The 10,731-nt window shown below is 41.5% G+C and overlaps 1 protein-coding gene across 2 annotated transcripts in view; it reads left to right on the top strand.

Annotated features, from left to right (window-relative positions):
* The first annotated feature begins 2,339 nt into the window (after positions 1-2,339).
* The window catches only part of LOC134348964 (fibroblast growth factor receptor-like 1), a 163,603-nt gene continuing 155,211 nt past the window's right edge, over positions 2,340-10,731 (top strand). The window contains exon 1 of one of the 2 annotated variants that reach the window (XM_063052777.1): positions 2,340-2,669. The gene's annotated coding sequence lies outside the window, so the exon portion shown is untranslated. Of the gene's footprint in view, positions 2,670-2,771; positions 2,831-10,731 lie in introns of those variants that run through there. The other variant, XM_063052778.1, reaches the window with a different exon arrangement.

The following is a 10,731-nucleotide window of genomic DNA, read 5'->3' as shown; positions in this document are numbered from 1 at the left end:
GAATCGATGGATGTTGTTTACTTCAGTTTTTAGAAGGCCACACATGAGGCTGCTTAACAAGATAAGAGCCTATGGTATTACAGGAAAGATACTAGAATGGACTAGAATGAAGATTGGCTGATTGGCAGCAGGCAAAGCGTAGGAATAAAGGGAACCTATTCTGTTTGGCTGCTGATGACTAATGGTATTCTGCAGCAGCTGGAGTTGGGACCACTTCTTTTTATGTTTATGTCAGTGATTTGGATGATGAAATTGATGGCTTTGTGGCCAAGTTTACAGACAATACGAAGGTAAGAGGAGGGACAGGTAGTGTGGAGGAAGAAGGGAGACTGTGGAAGGACTTAAGACAGATTAGGTGAATGGGCAAATAAGTGGCAGATGGAATACAGTGTCGGGAGGTGTACTGTCATGCATTTTGGTAGAAGGAACAAAAGCATTGATTATTTTCCAAGCAGGCAGAAAATTCAAAAATAGATGTGCAAAGTGATTTCTGAGACTTCGTGCAGGATTCCCCAAGGGTTATCTTGCAGGCTGAGTCAGTGGTAAGGAAAGCAAATGCAATGTTAGCATTCCTTTCAAGAGGACTAGAATATAAAAGCAAGGATCTAATACTGAGGCTTCATAAGACACTGGTGAGGCCTCATTTGGAGTATTATGAGCTGTTTTGTGCCCCTTTATCTAAGAAAGCATGTGCTGAGAGGGTTCAGAGGAGTTCACGAGAATTATTCCAGGAATGAAAGGGTTAAGAAGCCTTTGACCGGTTAAGAACCCTAGGCATGTATTCGCTCATATTTAGAAGAAAGAGAGTGAGTCCTTCTGAAACCTACCAAATGTTGAACGGCCTAGATAGTGTGGATGTGGAGAAGATGTTTCCTACAGTGGGGGAGTCTAGGACTAGAGGGCACAGCCTTAGAATAGAGGGATGCCCATTTAGAACGGAGATGAGGAGGAATTTCTTTAGCCTGAGGGTGGTGAATCTGTGGAATTTGTTGCCACAAAGTAGCTATGGAGGCCAGGTCATTGGGTATATTTAAGGCAGAGGCTGATAGGTTCTTGATTTGTCAGGGCATGAGAGGTTACAGGGAGAAGGCAGGAGAATGGAGTTGGGAGGAAAAGTGGATCGGCCATGTTGAAATGGTGGAGCAGACTTAATGAGACAAATAGCCTAATTCTGCTCCAATGTCTTATGGTTATGTAACTCTGTGACACTCTTAGATAATTAGACAATTAGACATAGTTTGATGAGCGTGTGCCATTCAATCATAGTGAGCACAATAAAACTAAATACCAACCCAGCATTCTCTCGGGTCACTGTATAAGCACAGACCTGAGTTAAGACTTAATCCAAGAGATGTGGACATCACAGGCTGAGCCAGGATTTAATTGCCCATCCCTTTGTGTCCTTGAGTATGTGGTGGTTAGCTACCTTCTTGAACTACTGCAGTTCATGGTAAACTCTAGCCACAATGCTGTTAGACAGTGAGTTCCAAGATTTTGGCTGAACAATTTTGGCAAAACCTTCATCTTTCTCTCAGATTTTTGTGTTTTTTTTGCCCTAATTTCACCTGTACTTTCCACTTTTCCATGTCCATTAAAAGGCAGCCCCCCCCCCACCACCACCACCACCCACCACAGGAATTCTTCCAAAATCAGGACAAGTTGACGCCAAATCACTGAGCATCTCCCCACAAAAGTTGTTTCAAATGACATTGTTTTCTGATTCTGTTCCAATCACAGAAACTGAAATAATTTTAGTCACTGAAATGGTCTCACTTCAGCAAACTAATAAAACCTCAATAACCACGATCTGAACCAAAAATAAAAGGTGAAAAATTCCAGCTCATACGGATTTCGATAGTATCAAGACTACCAAAGGGTAATCAATCTATACAAGTAATGAGAAGTAATTGAATAATATCAATTCCCAATACTGTACATGCTGAGGAACTAGATTACAATTAAAAGTGAGTTGGACACAAGATTTACGCTCAAAATTTGTCTGATACAGAGATATGGGTGAAAGGCTTTTTTCCAGGTCGATTGTTCCTGATTGACTTGCCTTGATGCAATGCGAGCATTGCATGAATAACCGGCTGATGGTGACTGCCGTGGACGGTCCACATATTCGGAAAGGAGTCCCTTTCCCTGTACATTTCCAGTGGCAATGGCTGGGAGATTCCAGCAGAGGGCGCCGGCCAGCATCCTCGCTATCTGATTGGCGCAAACTTTGGGACTTGTGTGAAAGTTTGAACCGAGAAATCTGCGGCGGGTTTAACAGTGTGTCCGACACCGCCAACCTGACAGCTACAACCCGACCGGCTGCCACTCTCAGGGATACAACCCTCTGAATCTATAGCAAGGAAAATCAGTCATATCGATTGTCAGTGAATTCTGTAACATTGGGATACTAAGTGGGAGCTACTAAGAGATGTGAATTCCCAGGGATCCTACAGTCACACTTAAATCCTTCTTCTGGTTGATTTCCACGAACAGATTTTGGAAATCTATGATATACATATACTGAAATTTACAAACGTTCAAATCCTAATTTGTGTCAATACTGGAATATTGAGTGTCATCTTTGCATCAATGTGTCATGCTTTGTTTTACTACCACAGTGGAAAGTTTATGGAAAACCGTCTGAGTTGATGAATGCAAATATCGTGGGGGTAAGTTGCTTTACTAAAACATCTGAGACTGTTGCAGTGTGTGTTAATTATTTTAAGGGGGAAAAGTGTGTCTGCGTTTTTGCTTTTGGAAAGAAACGCATGCAAAAATCCAAGTGAGAGCAGCGGAGGGCGAGAAAAGCAGGCTCGTTCTAGCGAAATGGGTAAGTGGACGGAACGAGAAGAGCGAGCATGCAATCAAAGATAATGTAGGAGGCAAACGCGCCGAGCACCAGCGACGAAGGTGCGGGTTGTATGGACACCAGACCATCATTCGCCTCAACTTCCACCACCTCCAAAGCGTTCCAAACACATCTTCACCTCCACTCCCTCCGTGATGTCCTTCTCCCTCCCCACTAATCTCCCTCCAGGCACTACCCCTGCAAGCAGCCGAAGTGACACACCTGCCCATCCACTTCCTCCCTCACCTCCATTCAGGGCCCCAAGGGGAAGCAACACTTCACCTGCGTATCTGCTGGGATTGTCTATTGTGACCGGTGCTGCCGATGTGGGCTCCTATACATTGGTGAGACCCGGCGTAAATTGGGGGACCGCTTCGTCGAGCACCTCCTGTCCATCCGCCTAAAGCGGAATTTCCCGGTGGCTAACTATTTGAGTTCCTATTCCAATTCCCCTTCCGACAAGTCGCTCCACGGCCTCCTCTTGTGCCAAGATGAGGCCACCCTCGGGGTGGAGGAGCAACACCTCATATTCGATCTGTGTAGCCTCCAACCTGATGGCGTGAACATCGATTTTTCCTTCCGGAAAAAAGCCCCCCCCCCCTTCCCTCTTCTATTCCCCACTCTGGCCTCTTACCTCCTCTCACCTGCCTATCACCTCCCCCTGGTGCCCCTCCTTCTTCCTTCTTCCCTTTCTCCCATGGTCCATTCTCCTCTATCAGATTCCTTCTTCTCCAGCCAAAACTTTACCTTTCCCACCCACTTGGCTTCACCTATCACATTCTAGCTATCCTCCTTCCCATGCCCCTACCTTTTTATTTGGCGTCTCCCCCCCCCCCACCCCCACCCCCACCTCCGTCTTCAAGAAGGGTCTCGGCTGGAAACGTCCGCTCTTTCTTCATTTTCATAACTGCTGCCGGACCTGCCGAGTTCCTTCAGCATCAGCATTGTGTGTGTGTGTGTGTGTGTGTGTGTGTGTGTATGCGTTGCTTTGGATTTCCAGCATCTGCAAAACTACTTGTGCGAAATGGCAAGAAATCGATTCTTGGGTATCAGTGGGTATGAGGTTAGATGTTAGTACAGGAAAGTCGCGCTGAGGAACAATGATCATTGACTGGAGGAGCAGGCAGAAAGAGCCGAACAGCTCCTCCTGCTTCTACTTCTAACGATTTTATTAACAGAAACAGAAAGCTCAGAAAGAGTGAGTGAAGTAAGAGAGAGAGAGAAATGAATAAAGAAAGGGAATATTAGGAGTTCAGGTGATCTTTCCAAACTCATTGGTACTCCTGGATAAGGTAAATTCAGTGCAGCTGGGTGCAATCGAGTACAAAGGGCGTCCTTTACTCCGTGCCTTGAGAGTGGAAAAATCTGAACCTTTCAACAAAAAGTTACTGTACTTGCAAAATGATTTTTTTTAAAATCATTTGAAATTATATGGAAAAAACCACTGCTTGCTTGTTCCTGATTTCATTAACATCAACAGCCACAGTTAGCTGTACTGTAATTTTAATATCTAGGCTTTTGCTTCTACTGTTCAACATTTCTGTAAAATAAAACCGCCAGACTTTATTTTCTTTTCTCTCTGTTTAGTTAGTCACTGATATTAAAGTTTTAGAAAAATATATATAGACATCTAAGAAGTAGAGTTTCTATAAAGCTGCTTTTTAGAGCAAATTTAATAGTTTGCATCTGAAGGGTAGGTTGTAGAAAGAATGCCAATATTAGCAATATTATATGAAAATATTAGCTGGTATATGAGAGGGGATTGCATGATGAGGTTGGATGTGAAAGCTATGGGGCATCTGGCAAAGAAGTCTGAAACTTTTTTGGGGGGGTTAGTTAGTTATATGATTATATGTTCATTTTGGTGAGCATGTACAAGACTACTATTGTGAAGGTATCTGATACAGAAACAGAAATGGAATCAGATTTATCTAACTGACATACTATATGCGATGAAATTTATTGTATTGTGGCAGTGGTACAGTGAAATACATAAAAATCACTAAATTACAATAAAAAATATAGAATCTAAATAAACAGCACAGAGAGAGAGCGTGAAATAGTGAGGGGGTGTTCATTCAGAAATCTGATGGCGGAGGGGAATAAGTTGTTGCTAAAACATTGAGTGTGGGTCTTCAGGCTCCTGTTCCTCCTCCCCGATGCCAGTAATAAGAAAAGGGTATGTCCTGGGTGCTGGGGTCCTTCACGATGGATGCTGCCTTCTTGAGACATTGCCTTTTGAAGATCTCCTTGATGGTGCAGGAGCTGGCTGACTTTACATCTTTTTCCATTCCTGTGCATCGGTGCCTCCCTGATATTATCCGGGTGTTATGATAGTGGGATATATCAGATGCTGAGGGGTGAGAGGCAAATTAAAGAATGGTACACTGAGAGTAAAATAAAGATTGGGGGAATATGAAAAAATGCTATAGTTGGGTATGCGTGAATAAGAAAGAATGCTACAGTGTGCGTTGGGAACAGTGGGAATTGTGTTCACTACATCAGCAGGCCGCAGGAAAGTTTTAAATTAAGTCGTGTTGCATTTTATATTGGAATATTAATGGAATGAGTGCAGAGGATGCAGGATGATTTCAGTGAAGGTGAGGTATCTGATGTTATTACAATGTCAGTCATGGCTATGGTATACCAGAAATGCAGTTATTATTGGCAGTTATAATTGATGTTTATATTAAATTTATTGTACTTCTTATTACATAGAGAACCAGGATGAGGACATTGTGGTCTCTGAAGAAAATAACCTTCTGCAAATAATATGAATACCATTGTGCACATATTAGATAATCGTTTAATCCTTTGAGCATTCTAATACACTGTACCTACTATAATGTTGGTGTATTAGGTATTCAAGTACATTGAATTTTCAAAATACTTCTGTACTTTTTATAGTGGCATTCACTCCTATCAAAATAGCACTTTCATGTCTCTTGCATTAGACAATAGAATAAAAATCTTTGCTGTGTAACATAATAATGCTTTTTGTACTGCATTCAGTGGCACTATGCAATATAGTGTTTATTTGTTATATGCAGTAACTCTGTAATACATTTTACATAATGTCACTTCTCTTTCAATGATAATGACCACATTTTATACTCAGTAATACCACTGTGTCGGACTCAGACAGTTGTGTGAGGGAAGTACTGTCAACGAGCTGTTTTTTTTTTGTAGTTTAGCCACTGTTGTAATTTGGGGAACATTGCAGCCAGGTTACAGAAAGGGAGCTGCCACAAATGCCAATTAGATAAATAGCAAGAAAACCTAGTTTAGTGATACTGATTGAAGGATTTTAATAACAGGATATTTTCTATCTGACCGAGAGGGTAAATGGAATCTGTTTAATATCTTGTGCACTGCTGATCTTGCGGAACTCTGTCGGTGCTGCAATGCAGTGTTAATCTAAACTGAACCTTCTAGTCAATTAAGCCCATAACATTCTGACGCAGCACCAAAAATGGTACCGCTGAATCCAGGCAGATGCCTCGTGTCACAAACGTGAGAAAATGTGCAGATCTGGAAATCCAAAGCAACACACACAAAATGCTGGAGGAACTCAGCAGGCCAGGCAGCATCTATGGAAAAGAGTAAAGCGTCGACGTTTCGGACTAAGACCCTTCATCAGGACTCCATGTTTTTATATAGTACTCTATTATATATCTACATATAACTTTGTGTGTTATGCATCGGAACACAGGGTTGTGTACAATAGTGATGATGCTCTGTAATAACTTGATCATATTTGTTAACATTGTTCTGTCTGTGACAAAAAGATGGCTCTGTACAGAAAAGAGAATACTCCACCTCCCTCACCTCAAGGCATCCCAAAACATTGAACAGGTGCTGGTGTTCATTTTGTTAATGGACATTGCTTTGTATATTACACATCACTGCTTTTCTGAGTGTAGTATCACTGTGCCATGCACTTTATAGGTTGCACACTTCTGCTATAAATATTTAAGCAAAAACATAGATATATGATAACTGCTTATAGGGCGAGGACAGGAATGTGGAGCAGCTGTAGAGGTTCAGTCATTGCCTTGCTGAGCATGTGGGAGAGGCCATACATCCTGCCCTGCTCCCGTTCCTTACGCCCTTGTGTAACCGATTAGTATTATATATCATATCACAGCTCTGTGATGTACACTATGGTGAGTGTCTGAGCTGGAATGGAGGCTGTGTGGGTTATGGCTCAGGCGACACGAAACGGATAAGGAGAAGATGGTGCAAGCAGCAGATTTGGTGATTCTGCTTGATATTGATTATTATGGTCACGTGTACTGTGATAGATACGCGTGACCCGACGCTGCCGGTAAGGAGTTTGCACGTTCTCCCCGTGACAGCCCAGGTTCCCTCCGGGTGCTCTGGTTTTCCCCCACAGTCCAAAGACGTACCAGCTGGTAGGTTAATTGGGCATTGTAAATTGTCCTGTGATTGGGCTAGGATTAAACTGGGGGATTGCAGGGTGGCATGGCCCCAGGGGCACGATGGCCTGTTCCACACTGTGTCCCAATAAATAAATGTACCGAGATATACTGAAAAGTTTTTGTTTCACGTGCCTTCCAGACAGATCACGCCATGCATCATGACATCAAGGTAGTAAAAAGAAAAGCAGTACGCAGAAATATTGTTCCAGCAAAAACGGGAAGGGATTGTTTCAGCAACAGGGGGGAAGGTGTAGAAATAATGCAATGCACTCATTTTTTTATAAGTTGATAAATGGTAAGAGAAATAGAGAAAGATATTCTTTATCTGATAATTGGTGCATTAACATGATTGCAGGCAGCTAAATATTCTAGGGTAATTGATGTTTTGGGAAAAAAATGCTAGACAAAAATGGAGATTCAGGAATGCAAAACTATCATGTCGAGGACGGATGTGAGATCAGAGGAGTAGGCAGTAGCATCAGTATGGGCAGAAATTAGACAGAAAATACTTGTAGAAGTAAGTACTAACTTCCACGTTTTTCTGTTGAGTTTTAATTGATATATAATATTATAATAATACTTGTGCGATAAATAGGGATCTTTTATTTTCATATGCAGTGTTTAAAAACTAATTTACAAAAATACTATGAAGAAAGCGGTTATATAACACACTTGAGACTTTTCCAACAATGATTTAGCAGGGAGCAAGCTATTTTAAATATTGATTTGTTTAATTAACTATTGATGAATTTAAAGGAGGCTTCTGTGAAAGGCTTATCATAAGATACCAGAATCATATATTCAGTTCAAGGACAATACCTGACATAATGTCTTTTCAGTTATATACCTATGATGGGTGAATTTGCTGAAGTCAATGGGAAACCAGGCTTATGTTGGTAGACATCCAATGGCAAATGTTTGAAAAAAATGTTTTATGATTTTCAGAATAAAAACTCAAAGGAAAAAGTTATCCATAGGTTAAGCATTACTTTGGACTTTTAATAAAGATATAAAATGTTGGCAAAAATGAGGATTGTAAGAGCCAAATTAGAAATAGAGAGAAAATAGATCTTAAGAACAAAAATAATAACAAGTGTGAAAAGAGATTTCTATAAATTCCATAAGTATATGAAAAGGAAGAGTGTATTGAAAGTGATTTGGGGAACACTTCAGAGCTAAGAAAGAAGGAATTATAATGAAGAATACAAAAAAAGCATTGAAATGTCAACTATTTTTAATCTGCATTTGTAATAGAAGATATAAAAACATATCAGAAACATTAAGAACCTAAGGCATGAGAAAAGTGACGTCATTAATAACAGTAAAGAAAAATATCCAAATAAACATTAATGGGTTTTAATGCCATTGATTCAACCAGGCCTGATAAGTTATATCCTAAGGTTTAAAAAGAAGTTGATAAAAGTGATTAGTAGTTGTTTCAGACTTCTCCCACTTCTGGCACAATTCATGTTGAAATACAACACAACATAAAGAAAAAGAAGAACAGAGAAATTAGGATTTAGTGACCAGTCTACTTGATTTCTGTCATCAGGAAAATGGCAGAATTCATTACTAAGGACGTAGAGACCAAGCACTTAGGTTCAGCGTGGTTTTATGAAAGGGAAATTGTGCCTGACAAATCTAGCAGTGTTTTCTGCGAGTGTAGCCAGCCTAGTGATTACAGTGGAGCCAGTTGCTGCACTAAATTTGGGATTTCAAAAGGCATTCAATAATATTCTATAGAAAGGCTCATTACACATGGAAATATAAATAAATGAGTCCCTGAGATCTATAAATGGAGTCACAGAGGAGAAAAGCAGGGAGGTTATGTTCAACATGTATAAAATACTGGTAAGAGCATGAACTGGAGTATTGTGTCCAATTCTGATTACCCCACTTAAGGAAGGACATAAAGGAGCTCGACACTGTATAAAAAATGTTTACCAGAGTAGTTCCTGGTTAGAGAAATTTAGATTATAAAGCTGGCCTGGAGGAGCTGGGCTCTTATCTTGGAGCAAAGAGGGCTGAGTGATGATTTGACTGAGGTATGCAAGGTATAAAAAGACAAACTGCTGGAGGAGCACAATGGGTCAGGCAGCATCTGCGGAGGCAGAGGAATAGTTTACATTTCGAGACTCTGCATTAAGCCTCAATCCCTTTGCCTCACAGAAGGTGGTTGACCCGCTAAATTCCTCCAGTAGTTTGTTTATTGCTGCAGATTACATGGTCTTCAGTCTCTTCTGATGCCCGTTTACTACTTCCGCTGTAAAGTCTCATCAAGGTAGGCCCACTTCGAAGAAGTTCGCCTCCTCTCTTCAGAGACCCACTGCAGGGTCTCAGACCAGAATGTTGACTCTCTTAGCCTCTACAGATGCTGCATCACAAACTCTGTTCCTTCAACACTTTGGATCTTGCTCAACTTCCAACAACCTGCAGTCTCTTGTGTCTCCAAAGTACACAAAGTAATGGCTTTAGAAAGCAAAAGGAGAGGGAAGTGGTTCTGTGTAAGGACCAAGGCACACAAATTGGACAAAAAATACATGGTTGGGTGGTGTGAATTGGACCAGATTTCTGTTGCCATGAGGGAGATTGATCTATTGGCTGTACTAATTCTATGATTCTGTAAGTACTTGGGATCTGTAACTGGGGTGGGGATAAATATATTAGGATGGATAAAGGTTGATAGAAGGACAGAAAACAGAAGAGAAATCATTCCATTATGTTTGGTACAGGCACCTCGAGCTGAAAGACCTACTCCCATGTTGTACTAATCTATAAAAATCAGTCCTCATCACATTGCTAGTGGAAAGCCATAGGAGTGCTGTGTTCTCGTGTATTAAATGTATATCAATGACAAATGATGGGGTCTAACATAATACGTATATCAAGCAGGAATACTTATTGTCAAGGGGTACAGCCACAGGGGTGCTCTCAAAGCCTCTGATTCCTGTCCTTCCCTCTCCTGACTGATACTCACGTATCTGTCTCCCTCGGTCCCAGTATGACTACCTGCCTATAGCTTCACTCCTTCACCTTCTCACTCTCCCTGAGCAGACATAGGTCATCGAGCTGCATCTCTGGTTCCCTAACGCGGTCTCTAAGGAGTTGCAGCTTGACGCACCTGGTGCAGATACGGCCATCTGGGAGACTGGGAGTCTCCCGGACTTCCCACATAGGACACCAAGCACAGAAAACCGGCCTCACACACATTCTTTCTGTCTGTATTCTACACCCCTACACCGTCGCCCACTCCTCCAATGCCTGCTCTCTATAAGTCTGTCTCCGTTTAAACTCTTCTCGCTGGCTGTCGTCCACACGCTTGCGTAGTCGTGCCCCGATCAAACTGATGAAGGAATAATCAGATGGTGTATAGCATAAGGTAAGGTGATACATATTGGAAAGGGGCAAAGAAAAAAGCAGGAAATTTTTAACTGATTGGAA

Source organism: Mobula hypostoma, chromosome 7 (assembly GCF_963921235.1).
Source record: "Mobula hypostoma chromosome 7, sMobHyp1.1, whole genome shotgun sequence".
NCBI classification, from domain to species: Eukaryota; Metazoa; Chordata; class Chondrichthyes; order Myliobatiformes; family Myliobatidae; genus Mobula; species Mobula hypostoma.
Note: the sequence above shows the minus strand (reverse complement) of the source record. Positions and strands in the feature narration are given on the sequence as shown.